The sequence below is a fragment of the Cryptomeria japonica genome, chromosome 8, assembly GCF_030272615.1.
Source record: "Cryptomeria japonica chromosome 8, Sugi_1.0, whole genome shotgun sequence".
Lineage (NCBI taxonomy): Eukaryota > Viridiplantae > Streptophyta > Pinopsida > Cupressales > Cupressaceae > Cryptomeria > Cryptomeria japonica.
The window spans coordinates 722,227,051-722,242,506 of record NC_081412.1 but is presented as its reverse complement, the minus strand read 5'-3'; the positions used below and the strand labels follow the sequence as shown (position 1 = coordinate 722,242,506).

Sequence of the window (15,456 nt, the reverse complement as noted above, 5' to 3'; positions counted from 1 at the left end):
AATTACAACAAATACATCCATCTCAAAAGAGATGAGGGGGTTCTAATATCCATCCTTACTCTAATGCACGTTAAATCATTAAGCAATGTGTTAATTCAATGAGACTTAAATGATGAAGCAATGTGTTAATTCAATGAGATTAACTCATTAATTAACCTCGCACAAGAAATGCAAGCTGAGAAGATTTCATTTATGTTACCAAAAGTATGTATTTGATAATATGAAGTAATTCACCAGGTAGGCTTAAGTTCAGACTGTTGATAATAGGAGGTAAGGTATGCAGGCAACAAAGCAATGATAATTTAACAATCAGTGAAAACTTCCACAATTTTACGGGTTGAAATTAGAAACGAAAACAAGATAATGAGATGCATAAATGCATGCCAACTCGAGAAGTTAGATGAGGTTAATAGTCCTAGAATTATCCAACAAATCTTAAACTAGTAAGTTTTAATTCCCTGGGGGTGACGTGAGTTCATTCAATAATTCGAGAGGTTCCCGAGACTTAAGGAAGATAACTATTGCAACAATCCCAATTGCAAATCAAATCATGATAAGCAAGAAACTCCAAATATTTTGATCTGATAGCATGCCTCTATTTATTTATTTTTCAGTTGAGACTAATACTCATGAGCATGGTATTTTTGGCCCCAATATATTTACACACATACCTCCAATTGGTCTAGGTCTCACGTAAACATAATGTTTATTACTAGCGATCGATAAGGAACCGACAAGATTTGCTAGAAGGTTATGACCACATTTTCCATGCAGATTACACCAATAAAAAGGCCTTCCAGGAATGTCGCAATTAAATTTCAGAGCATATATACTATGTGAAAACGCATGCAAAATGATTATTTGTAAACACAACTTTTCCAGTCCCAAGCTCAAATTCTCGAGTTGGAAAGTTGTGAAACAATTGTGAGATACATTCTGAGAATTTCTTCTTGTACCATCTGAACATTGGAACCACAAAGCAGATTCTCTTCTGGAGTTGACAAATTGCAAAAAGAAAACCTCAAGAAGGCACGAACAGCTGATTAATCTTGCACTTCAAAACATTAGCATACAAGTGTGCTAACTTCTCCACACGTTAACACCAGTTAAAGGCAGACATTACTACCAAATTCATTTACAATAAAATATATTCTCTTTTTGAAATATCAATTGAACACAACTAATATATTGAAACTTAAATCATACATAAATCATATATAAAAGCATCTCTGCTGTAAGTAGAGATGTTAAAATTCTGCTATGAATTTACTCAGATTTGTTTTGTCAGAGCAATGTAGTAACAACATACATTTCGTGACCATTAGTCAGAGGCAGAAAATATTCACCGTATATGGTATGATAGATTTACCAACATCAAATGCAGAAAGCAGAACAATACTATATTAAATGCTAGGATCAATAACCTCAGAACCCTTGATCAAGTCTTATAAAAATAGTGCTACTTGTAAATTAGAGTGTAAAATTTACAATCCGCTTGCCTGGCCACGAACCAGGATTGCTGCAACTAGTTTCAAATGATTAATTAAGACACTAGAAATGAAAGAAAAAGCAAGATCTGCATATCCCATCCAAATTTTGTTTACAATAGTATTACAAGATTCGCTTGTGAGAGATCTTAAGATTTATGCAGTTGCTGCACTTTCCATTTAGAAACCATAGAGCCCTTATCACTATATATTTCAATTCCAGTGGGACTGCAGCTGATATTGAGCGCTGGAAAAAACATTAAAGATCATTCCTCTAAAGCTGATATTGAGCCCTGTTACAAAACATTGAACAGAGACCATTCAGGTTTTCTTCCTTATATGATAACAAATCTAGAAAACTAAATTAAATCTCTACTCTTCCGAGAACCAAATTGCAATTGAGAAATTGGATGAAGTACAAAAAATAAACCCACAACATAGTAGAAGCAGGTATTAAATATCTTAAAATTGATTATCTAGATCTCTTAGATAACAAATAACAATTCTCCCAACATTTCACCCGAACAATAAAATGTCACAAGGATAACTATGTCACAATTAGGGGAGTGTTCTTTCTATATGTTGAATTATCATGCTACTGACATTAATACAGCAAAAACCAAGTAATCTTCTATACTGCTTGGTATTTGATACTAGATAAAAAAAAAAAGCTGCAACATGCATCTAGAAACTGCTACATCGCCACAAGATTAATTGTATTAATATGACCATAAATACTTTAAAAGTTAATTTTAAGCATATTCTTGCCAAGCTCACAAGAAAATATTGCAGCCCAGGTGATTCACAGATGACCCGCACACCAGTTCTACAAAAAACATGAGTTTGCTGGCAAGTTGTCACTGCAGACATGCCTAACAAATTAAAAGATCAGACCCTTGATAAAACCCTGATTTTTGTGTTTTATGCCATTCATTTTCAACGATTACAATCTCAGTGGTGTGAATTGATTGTCAACTAACTAGGAGTGCAATTTGACAGATTTATCAACAACTGAAATGCATTTGGAAAGGTATTTGTTTTCTTTTCTCTTTCTAACTTTCAAAATCAAAAGAATGAAAACCCTGCTGTCATACCATTGATTTTTAAGTATTTTTATGTCTAGATCCTATAATGTGCATTACAAGACACCAGCAGCGGGGCCCTGCATGGAAGCATAGTACAACGATTGTGATGGGTTTAATATAAGAGGAGGTATCCATTAATTTAAGTGTCAACTTGCTTAAATTGCTGGCTAAGATGTCCAGTTGTGTAGCCTAGTGGAGGAAGAAGTGAAAAGAAGATGAATGTCGTACTTTCTAGCTATAAGAAGGAAATTGAAAGGTAAAAGGACAAGACAGCAGCATCAATGATGAGTTTTGCAGGCACCCCTGATTCATCTAGACATTCTCTTCTTGAAATGCAGGTTCAGCATTCCTCCACTCACACTAAAGATAGTTCAAACTGTCTAAATTCCTCACCTAATTTATTTATTCCTCACATTGTTCCAAACACAAAACCCTCGTTGGAGGTGCTACTTTGGAACCAAGAAAAGCATAATTAGGTGAGGATGGTAACTGCATAGTAATAAACTATCATACCATTTAATGTCACAAGCAGCCCATATTGAGATGCATTGGTAAATGCATAAACCATCGCCAATGCATGGTATAAGACACCCACTACACATAAATTTGATGGCCCATATAAAAAAACATGGCTAATAGTAGAAAGATCAAAGGGCAATAATGCAGAAAAAGGATTCCAACATTTTATTAAATGGGTGGACAGATGGCAAGAACAGGATCCCAATAATTTCTTAGTAAATTCACATGCTATGTTGGTGTATTTAAAGTTTAGAAAGGCCTCACATGAAATCACGAATGCAGAAATACCGTGCAATCTGTCAGACAAGGTAATCCAGGAAGCTGGGATGAGGAAAATAGTTCAAAATTGTCATAGAAAACACAACCACATATGTAGCCACGATGAGACATATATAGGAGAGGCATCCCACCATTTGTTGGACCCCTTTGTAGTATTTGGTACAGATTTGCTCTAATAACATGTAAGATTTTAGAATATACCTTAAAACCTCTTCCCAAGAGCTTTAGCAATCAAAATAATTACTACGAGAATTTCTATTCTAATGCTGAAATTGAACAACACAAATGAATAGAAATTGACATTCTCATTGCTTGATCATTTTATTCCTCAAAAGAAAATATACATATTTATAGACTTTTGCATGGCCGGATTCAAATGTCCAATAGGATTTCAGTTCACTGAAGAGAGGAGATAACAAGTAGAGACAGCGGTGGCACTTGATGAGGCAGAGGTGGCATTGCCGTCAATCAAGAAATGATGAGGCAAAGTTGGCACGTACTTGACTTCAATCGAAAACTACTCATATATTATTAGTTTCCAAAGAATGAAACAAATTACCTAAGTAAACTTATTAAAAGAGGTGAAATAAAGTATTACACCACCTTGTATTGCCCATTGCCTATATCTTTTAGGTGGGGACATTGGGAAAATGGAATCGATCAGAAGTGTGGTTGAAAACACTAGATCACAATATATACCTATACCAAAAGGCAAGGAGCTTATGGGTGACATAATTTTCCACAAAACTTATCACTTTACAAGTTTGCAGAGCATTATAGGGTCACTACCTTCTCTCAAGCAAATGTTTATGAGCAATGTGTGGTACGACTCCATATTCCAAAAGGCAATGTGTGGTTATATTCATTATTTGCTGCTCTCCTTATTGACATCAACCAATTAACATGGCAATTATAATTTTCTTTATACTTAGGCATTACTACTCATTAAATAATCACTGCTTCCTCATATTCGCTCTTCATGATATCATTGCTGCTCTTTTTAATATTCTTCATTATCTTCCTTGGGCATTTTCATCTCTACTTATATTTGTTCTTCATGATATCACATGTCTAAGTGGTTGGACAGCAAAGAGTATTTGTCTTACATAACCACAAGAAGTTGGCCAGCATGTAGGATGTCTTGGAAAACGTACCAAGATTTGGTCGGCCGACATATGAACAAAGAAACTTAAACATTAAAGTCATGCCAGCATAAACTTAACTTGTCTTGCATAAATGTCAATACTTGGTTAATATATATATCAATTACTGGTCCTTGGCCTTTGTCCTTCATTGACAATATGTTCTGCATAGCTTTGGCATCAATGATGATATTTCTATCAATATAGCAATGATTTCCTTCCACATTGATGACAACAATCTTGCCACCTTTAACATCAATGACAATATGTCCAACAAAGTTCATTCAGATTATGTCATTTAAGATCATACTATGTGCCATGTTGGTATGTCAATGTTAACAATGTCTTATTTTCTAGTCGTCTCTTCTTTTGTCGTTGTTCCTTCCTCAACTCTAGTCACTACACTTCTCCATCATGTTTTCATGATAAGGAGATTTTTCATGTTTCTGCATTGGTGGCTTAGACTCCTCTAATAAGGGAATCCTATGGGGCAGAATTGTCCTCTGTTGTTGAGGACGACTCAGATGGTGGTGTCTTCTCTACTATTTCAAGTTGAAAGCCTTCTGGAAAATGCCTCTGAAAAAGGTCCTTAAATCTCACGAGAAATCTAGACAAGCTATCTAGCCATGTGTGAGTTAGTCCTTTCACTTTGTCTCCCAGCCTAGCTATGGAGTTTGGTTTTATTCCTTTCACTTGTGGTTTAAATGCCTAGTTGTGATAGTTTTTATCTTTGGCTATGGGACTCTCTAAAATCCACAACTGATTGTTCAAAAAATATATATTAAAATTTAAAGCATATATTTTGAATCACATTTAAATATATTGCTTTCATTTTGTTAATATTATTATAAACTCCTTAATTAGAACAGTTCACCAACTGAGCTAAGGCATGATCATTAGATGCATATGATCAAATGACTAAATGATATTTATTGTCATTATTTGATTATAGCTAAATTTAAAATGGTGATTGTCCTTATATCAATGTTATTTATAACTTTGTCGCACATCTATCCTTGGTGCCAATAGAATACTCAACTCATTCTCAAATTGAGTGTACAAATATGCAGCATTGCATTATCTGTCTGGCATGCAATTGCAAATGTAAAAGTCGAGTCAACAGTGCAGCAAATCCACAAAGTTGATGTGGTGCAATTTGCATGCCAGATATATTATTCCAATAAATACTACCAATGATATACTCCCTTAGTTCTGTATAAAATCTCAAGAACCCTATCTTAAAATAGTCACCAAGAACCATAAGGAACTGCTAATGTGATAGCAAACAAGTAACTCCAAGGAAAAACCTAGAGTATTAGAATTCAAATAACTACAAAAGATACACTAATAGAAGTTTCAGTGCGGCATATCATCAAGGGATTGCCTTATGTTGCATTTGCGCATTTGCATTGTGGGTCTACCCATCAATGAAACTGGAGATAGCGATTCAACACAAACCAAATATGGTATACATTCATTCAAGATCCATGACAGGCCATCCTAATAAAGTCTTGATCTCTTCCATTGCTGTCTAGGAATCACTCTTCCTCCCAACATTTGAGACTATCACCTTAAGCTCAAGCTACATGGCTATTAATGATAATATCAACATCTAAAATCATATGCACTAACGATTATAATAAGTATCCAAGGCTATGTCAGATGAAAAAGTTCTTCGGCTAGATGGAGTAGACTCACCATGCAACCTTCAAAATGAATTAGAAAAGATACAAATCATAACCCATGAAAGATGTGCCACTAAGCAATTACAAACCAATCGTTAGATGAATGAATAAACAAGACAATATCAAAACCATGATAACTCAATGAATCGATTTCTAGTGAGCAAAACACATTGTTGTCCTAAAAGGACTCAGAATATTTCCACATGATAACCAAAAAGAAAAGTATTTACAACCAGAAAAGAACTGTTGTTCAAGTTGAATAAGGAAAAGCAATTGCTGTTCTGTTCTAAAAGGGAGACAATCATCATAGCTGCTAGAAGGAACATCTACAAGCAATACATCCAAGTCCCCTGAAACTCCCCTCCTATGCCACTCAACACAAAGTTTTCTTTTTTACGCATTTATTACAAGTGGAGGATGATATTTTATGCTGTCCTCTATCTACATCATCATTGGTCATGTGGCTTGAGATTTCCCTTGGGAATGAGGGTGCATTCCCGCCAACTATGAATCAAAACAAATCACCATATTACTCAATCTGACCAGATCTACTGTCTCTGCTCGCTCCAAGAGGTAAAGACTGAAGAGCATTTCATCCTCAAATGCGTCATTCATAATGATATCCAAGGGAGATACTATTGCCTCTAAAGGGACTCCGACAAAAATCTCTTTACTTCAAATAGTCAAACCAACAGTGTTTGGCCCTTTATGTTTAGGAGGTCTTCATCCTTTGGTGCAGACCCTTACATGAGGTCTTTGGGATTCTAGATCCCCCATGTTGATCACCTCCTTCCAACACATATAGGAGCAACTCTAAATGGCCTTTGGTTGCTACTACTTCTCTTATCAGCATGAATAGACCTATGAGATGATGCCTCTAACTACTTTTGCCTTGGCATGTCCTCCTCAAAAGCATGGTCCTATTTCTCTCAATAGTTCAATTCAGCTTTTGCCAATCAGCATGGATCTTCTCCTCTCTAGCCACCCCCCAAGCAATAGGGGTGGATACACATAAAAAGCTTTTTCCCTATTACAAGGGTTACTTTGGCCTTGGATGTTAGATGTAATCCTAGGGAGAGCATCCTGCATGACCATCAAGGCCCTAGGTACTCCCTAATGAGTATTTAGATCTTGTATTGATCCCTTCATAGTAATTGGTGATGGCAACAATGGCTTTATCATTTATAGTCCAAAGAGTGATACCTGATGATCTCCAATTTTCCTCAATGTTTCCTCTCTAGGGTTCTTGTTCAAGCTTGCTAGCTATTTGTATAGTTTCTCGACCACTTGTGTTGGTGGTCCTTTATTTCATTTTTCTTTTCTTTTGTTCTTCCCCTTTGTGGGGTCTTTCTTAGCTTCTTTTCCTAGAATGTTCTATTGCAAACAAATGTACAATTGACCTACTTTTGGTCATCCATGGACATTAATACAATTTATTTCTTTCTTTCTCTTCCTTACGAAGACTATTAAACCTCCATATATAGCTCTTTGTTCCCTTAGTGACTTGGTTTTAGGTCAAGAGATATCTAACACTTAGTTATTTGTTACTCAGTGTGTGTTGTCTCCTTGGCCCTCCCTAGATGAAAGCCTTTTGCTAACAAAACTTTGTTCTCCCCTTGGCTCTCCCTAGATGATTGCAATGCAAGTATCCAAAATCAATTGGTCTCTTTAATCTATCAACATCTCCACAGACCTACTCCTTGGACACCCCTTCTCATCTAAGGGGTGTAATAAAAAAGCTATCCAAAAGGACATACATCACCTAATGCTTGACAACAATTTTCCTAGTTCTAATTATCAATTCTCTTTTTAGTTGGGAGCCTTCTCACAAGATTTTTTAATGATACATAGTTTTGCAAACAATGATATGTCTCTTCTTAGCAAGGGGCCTTCCTTTCACAAAAATTTATAAGATACATGTAAAGTTATATCAATTTTAATTAAAGAACAAGTTATGAACTATGAATGCTATATATGGATATGAGAAATTATGTCAATGTCTAATAATTCTGATTTTTATCTGCAGGTCTGAAGGAGAGAGATCATTTAATTTTTTCTATGTCTTCTCCAAATGAATTCAATTGGCATATATATCATTTAGGCAACCGGTCAATTGGTGTATTGACCGGTCATGCCTTTTAGGCATGACCGATCAATGCACCCATTGATCGGTGCCTTTACAATTATACCATTAACACAATGCTGATTATCGGTTCATAAACCCCCGATAGCATATTGTAATTACATAATATAATGACTGATCAACATAATGAATCGGTTCACATAAACACCGATATTCAAAGTGCATGATGAATATAATCCAACCGGTGCATTTAATCAATGTTAATGCCAAATGAAACGGTGTATTTATTAAACCCGATAACAAATATGCTCGATGTAATTAAGCCCGATAACAGATGTGAATCGGTGCCAATGTTTCTGCACCAGATAGCAAGTATGTATCGGCGTTTTTAACCCGATAACTTATAGCATTTAATATGCTATTGGGTTAATACCCCGATAGCATATTAATGCCAATTAACAATTGACATTAATATGCTATCGGGTTGTTAGCCCGATAGCATAATGATAAGCAATGTTTGTACAATCCGATAATCATATGCAATATAAATCAGACATGAAGCATGTAGATAAATAACAGAACAAGGAAGGTTAGGAAGATCTTATCTTGCATAAGCTACCATGCATTAACAATACATAGTTTTGTAAATAGTTATACATCCAAGGTTTGCACCTCTTTTATTAAGTTCTTCCTCAATTTAATTTTTACATATTATATGCTTAGTTTTGATTGCTTTCAGTGCTCTTGGTTAGCCATTCCAATTTTGTGTAATTTTAGGTCCCATTCACCTATTTGGGTTAGTTATAACTGTTGTTTGTAACTAGGTAAAAATGGGTTCGGATTGCCTTAAGGCAACATCCGAACCCATATAGGACTGGGTCCTATCCTAAAGGGGTAACGTGCCCCCAAGTTGGGCCCAGCCCTATACCTCCACGCCACCCTAAATACTCCACGCCACAATAAATAAATTGGCACCAAAACAGGGAGGCCGACTTGGATTTAATAAAGGCTAAGGACTCATATAAATAAAGGTTAAAATGCAAATACAAACACATTTCAGTCATCCATGAAATCAGCGAATTAGCTCTGCAAACAAGAGGTGCGAAATCACCAAAGAAGGTTGTGCAAATTTGTCCAAGGATTGGGCGAACTTATTCAAGAGGATATAGGGCATTTTGGTGCAGTTTTGAAGCATGCAAAAGGGCAGATCTGATATATAAAGATCAGATTCAGAAATGCAAGCTAAGTATTGTATTTGTGCAATAAGAGTGAATACATAATCTGACCTGTGGGTCTTTAATGCTGGGTTTTTTCCTCCTTGGAGGTTTTCCCAAGGTATTTGTGTTTGTCTCTTGGTTCCTTGTTTCATTCTTGAATTTACTTGATTATAGTTTACTAAATTACAAATCTGATTAATAAACTAGGGCATAATCAAATGATACAAATCTGATTAATAAACTAGGGCATGATTAAATGTTACAAATCTGATTACTGATCTAGGGCACGAATTTAAACAATAACCAATGTTCTCCAAGGACACATCCCACCCCCCAAACCCCCCTATTTTGAGGATAGAGATGTTTTGGGACACAAGGAATTGAGGGGCACATCCTCCCACCTCTCACAGCGTCTCCTCAAGCCCCGAGGATGCTTCTAAGACAACCCCTCATTTGGGGATGGCTTGGGGACTTTGGGACATCCCTGAAAGCTGAGACATCTACGGGGCTACCAAGGGTCTCTCAACCATCTTGGGGACTTCCAAGAATCCCCCTCATTAGGATGAACTAAATGTTTCTTTTTAAATCAAAATATGATTTTGAATTGTGTGCCACAAACCCTAGCCCTAATGGCCTATGGGCCGCACCCAAACCTAAACGCTCACAAATAACTTAAAAATAAGAATTGAAACCTTTTCCAAATCACTCTTATGTTTCAACAACAAAGTTGAAAGTTGCAACAGCAAGCTACAAGAGTGAGAAAAATTGCAAGGGCAGGCACTAAGATTAAGGAATAGCGCAAGGAAGACCAAGGGGAAAAGCAAGTGTGAAGAGTGACATCAATCCACCATCAAATCAAAGGACTCAAAGCATTATTCAAGCCTCAAGGTAGGCTTCCTTCACGACTTTGTTTTAATGATTCAATTTAGTAACTAATTACTAATTTTAGTTGACTAATTTAGTAATTAATTTAGGCCCTAGGGGTTTACAATTTACATTATTACAAATTTCAATTTTAAATTTTATTATTTTAGTTTTACAAAGGAATTATGATCAACTTTATTTTATTTTATTTTAAACAGCAATGTTTAAGTGTTCAAATTTCCATGTTAAATTATTTATAAATGTTTCTTTTACAAATTAGCATTAATATTTGATTAGAAATTTAAAAATTAAAATTTATGAGTCAAAATAGGATTTCATCTTTTGTGTATCCTTTATTTCTACACTTAGTGCAATCTAAAGTAAGAAAAAGAAAACAAGAATACTTATTTGATTAAGGTTGAAGAACAAAACTTCATATTTTTGTGTATCCTCTGCTTCGACACTTGATGTAACCTGAAGTAAGAAAAAGAGAGAAAACCCCTATGCATAATTTATTATTTTATGACATTATGACATATATGGTAACCATAAATTTCGTTTCTTGCGATGTCACTATCAATTCTTCTTTCAGCATTAGCAATATAGAGGATCTGGAAGAGCCTATGGGGTTTCAATCACAAACACTAACAACAGATGAGGTGAGGTGACAAGTTCTATTGGCAGTGCACATTTTCATTGTCCTTCCAAATTATGAGAGGATTTTTCTGAGGGTCCCTTTGATAAGAAGTCATCTTCAAATAATTTGGCACTAAATGGCAAGCAAAACTTGGGTCATCAACAAGGGACACTAGGCTATGGAGATGCCATTTTCTTTTACTTGAATTTTAAGGCCGCATCACAAGAGTCAATGCACACTTCGTTACTGTCACTAACAAAGTTGTCGGAGTTTGTGCAGGATTGTCACTTGAACAAAGAGCTGAAATAAATGAATTGCACCTTAGTTGGTGACCATAGTCTTGTAACTGTCACTTTGCCATTGAGGACTTCTACTCATAGTAGTACTAGGAATTCGTCAGATCCACAAGTTTCAGCTCATTGTACTTATGTTTTTCCATCTAGTTCAGGGGTAACCACAACAGAGCCTACGGGGAAACATAGAATGACCACTAGTGATGCTACAAACATGATGGCAGAGTTATTAGATGTGCAGAACAAAGATGAGGCAACTGATGCCATTGGCAAAGTCTTCTTTCCTAATGGCATCCCATTCCATGTGGCTTGCTCTCCTTATTATAACGAGGCTATATAAAAAATAATTAGAATAAGAGCATCATATGTGCCACCAAGCAAGACAAAATTGAGGACAACAACCTTGGATAAGAACACAAGATTATGTTCTAATCAAGAAATTGAAAGCTACCTGGGCCACTGGTGGATGCAACATAATTGCGGTTAAGTGGACAAATATCAAGCATTGTCCACTCATCAACATTATGGTCACATGTACAAAAGGTCCTTACTTCCTTAGGCCTATTGATTGTTCAAGGCACCACAAGGATGATGATTTTCAGTTCCAAACCCTTAGGTGATATTGAAAAGATTGAGCCACAGAATGTGGTGCAAGTACTGACAGATGCAACATATGCACAAAGCTGCAAGGAAATTGATTGAGGTAGCTTATAGGCATAACTAGTCAAATCCTTATTATGCCTTGCACGCTATGTATAATGCACTCAAGGAATTAGCAAACTTATATGGATCAAAGATGTGGTTTATCATGCTAGAGATGTGCATATGTTTAGCTGTAGCCACCATTCTTCGCATGCACTTTTAAGGACCTTCTCTAAGGAGGAGTTTTTAAAACCTGTGGAAACTAGATATGCATCATACTTCATTATCTTGGAGAGGATTCTTGAATTGCAAGAGTCATTGCAATTAATGGTCATGACAGCAGAGTGGAATTGATGGCCTGATTCTAAATCAGAGTAAGGGGGGAGAGTGAAGGACGTTGTCATGACCCCAAATTGAAATTGAAATTGAAATTCCCATCCAAAAGTTAGCTCCGGGAGACCACTCAAATTCAGAAGTCTCCTATGGAGAAGAATTTGGAAATAAGATACAATTGATATAGTATCACAATTATGAACTAATAGAACATGAAGAACTTGGATATGTTAAGTAGCCAAACTCTATATAGTTGAAGGTGACAAGATTTATAATTATCAGCAATGACCAAGGATGAATACGTTATTCCCTTGATAAATGAAGGAAGTGAGCAAGCATTCATATGTGATCTTGTTCGAACGTAAGCACATAGGAGGTAATGTCTAAGGTCACCACCCGCAAGGATAATCCACATGGAGGCTACACACTTTCGATGGAATTGATTGCAAGTATCATGAATTAATATCATAATGCTGCCAATCCAGCAAGTAATCAATACTAGCGACCGTAGTATCAAGCCACTAAATAATATCATAGTTGTTGAAAGGAATTACAGAGAAATGTTCTAAATGATGCAATTAGCAAGAACCACAATCATCATTGTTAAGGAGGCGATTGGAATTAGAGATACGATATGGATTACTAATGCACAAATGATATCATTCATACCAACATTAACCATAATACCTATTTATTGTTTAATTATCACAAGTTAAATGATTTGTGGCTTAAGGCGTTGTTTATTGTTTGAGGGAATCGTTTCCTTAGAGAGGGAGCAAGGCAACTCTTCCTTCAAGGACGCCACCCTTGGCATCCATAAGAAGGGAGAGAAAAAGGTTAATACAAAAAGGAGAAAAGAATAGTCAACCAGAAAAAGGGAACAGGAATAAGTCAGTGGAGAATCGATCCAGGCTCTCCTTAAAAACCAAGAAATGTGAATAACTAGTTCGTATGATAGAGGAGATAATTTAAATGCTGTTGCAATCATTAAAAGTCAAAAGCAGTCTTTATATATTATATAGATTTACGTTAACTTAGTAACTGAAATGTATCAATAATAAATCTTCAGAAACACATAGTTAATCTGTGGATGCATTCAAATCCATTAAGCAAAGAATCGTATTATATTACATTAAATAACATAATAGAATTACATTCTGTATAATAAGTAATGATATCAGAATAATTTAGTGTGATTGTGAACAAGGTATAATCAAGGGGATAAGACCCATGCCATAATGGGTAGGCCACCCTGGTGGGTGATTAATCTGCTGCCAGGGTCAAAAGGGTTGAATGACCACTTTTGGGCTCAGAATGGGACGGTTGGGCAAACCTGGTCATACATTTGTTTCCAAATCATTTAATAAAATAAATCATCCCTACAATCTTTTAACATTTAATTGTGAACTTCAAATATTCCGCCGTTTGAGAAGTGATTTATGATTAGTTTCCTTTGGTAAGATATCTCTCTGTTTTCTAATTTACCTTTTTGTTTGTTAATTCAGGATACATATCTGTTTGTATATATTTAGTAAAGGGACATCACAGATGTGATGAAAAGTGATACGTTTTGGGCTGATGCAAAATGCATTGTTACCATCATTAGTCTAGTTTTTTAGAGCTATTAGATATGGGGATGCAAATGCATCTAACCTTGGAGAGGCGTATGAGTGCACTGACAATATGCTTGAGCAAATGAAGACCATTGTAGAAAAGAAACACCCTACATTAGCATTCTAGAATGAGCGGATTCAGCCAATCATTGATTGTTGATGGGAGAAGCTTAACACACCCTTGCACACGGCTAACTATGCAAAGGGTGGGCAGAATTATTCCTAGACAAGATATTTTGGTAAAGGCAGGGTTCATAAAGGCTATTCAAAAGATGTACGATTCTATACAAACCAACATCATTCATATTGAGTAGATAAATTTCGCCACTCTTAGGGAATATTCAAAATAGGCCAAGGTGGCTGAGGAAACTATGGCACAGAAGGATCCAATTCTATGGTGGACTATGCATGTGTCTAGTTTTTTGACTAACACAATAGCCATTCCTATGTTTTCCTAGGTTTCTAGTTCTTCTGCTACTGAGAAAAACTAGTTTACTTATAATTTCATCCACTCTGTTAAGACAAACCAACTTACCTCTAGGAGAGTAGAGAAGCTCCCTTGCAACTCATTGATCGTAACACGCTTATGTACAAGGAGAGTCTAGCAACCTAATAGGATGTAGAGCCAAGGGAGCCAGCACAAGTTGATGAAGATGTAGCACAAACATGGTTGGTTGGTATTGCATTGGAGAATCTTGAGCTTGAGGAGTCTAGCAGTTCAAGTGATGAGGAGTTTAGTGTGGACTTTGGGGATGAGTGATGATTTGAAGCATTGGGCCATTGGCCAATTGCATTTTTGAATGTACTCATCATTTTAAAAATATTAATATTGGATATTCGAAACTTTCATTGTTCATTCAATGCAACATCAAATATGTTTAAGTAATTCAAAGTTTCATATGTTATTCCTTGTATGTATATTTTTTTATAAATATTTTTGTAAGTGATATAGATATTTGTAGAGCAGTCCCCTCGCCATACCCAAATCTTGGCCTTTGGTCCCCCTGCACCCGAAACCCATCCCCAATGTCCCCCATCTGTGTCTCGAGACTCCCCAGAACATAAGTTATAAGCATCAATATGATATATTCTTTCTAACAACTAACCACTCAAGCACTGTTTCACTGTGATATATAATCAACCTGTAAGATTCATACACTTCTCATAAAATATATTATTGGCACATAAAACATTAAACATTCTCCAGTCAGATAAGGTGGTAATAAATCCCTAACTCCTATGGTAGTTGTAATTTTTTTCAGGCTATAGTTTCTTGTCAATGTCAAAATAAACCTGATGCAGAAAAGTAGTTTCAGGCTAGAATTTCCAGTCAATGTAAAAACGACAGTTGCAAAAATGTTGCTTCAGGCTAGCTTTTCTAGTTGATATCATGTTAATCACTGTCCGCTGCACATTAAGATCCCTACTCACTCAATAAAAAAGACCACAGGAGGGGAAAAGACTTCTGATGAGAACCCACATAATCATTAGTATTCTAAAATGAAACTCCTAATTGCTTTGGCATGTGAACCCAACACAAAGAAAAGATCACCAGAAAGTTTCAAATTTCCAATGAG

The 15,456-nt window shown here is 35.9% G+C and overlaps 1 protein-coding gene across 1 annotated transcript in view; it reads right to left on the bottom strand.

Moving 5' to 3' along the window:
- Positions 1-1,186: 1,186 nt before the first annotated feature.
- Positions 1,187-15,456, bottom strand: part of LOC131074331 (PRA1 family protein A1) — a 31,364-nt gene continuing 17,094 nt past the window's right edge. Inside the window, exon 8 of the mRNA XM_058010925.2 lies at positions 1,187-1,780. The gene's annotated coding sequence lies outside the window, so the exon portion shown is untranslated. The remainder of the gene's footprint in view (positions 1,781-15,456) is intronic.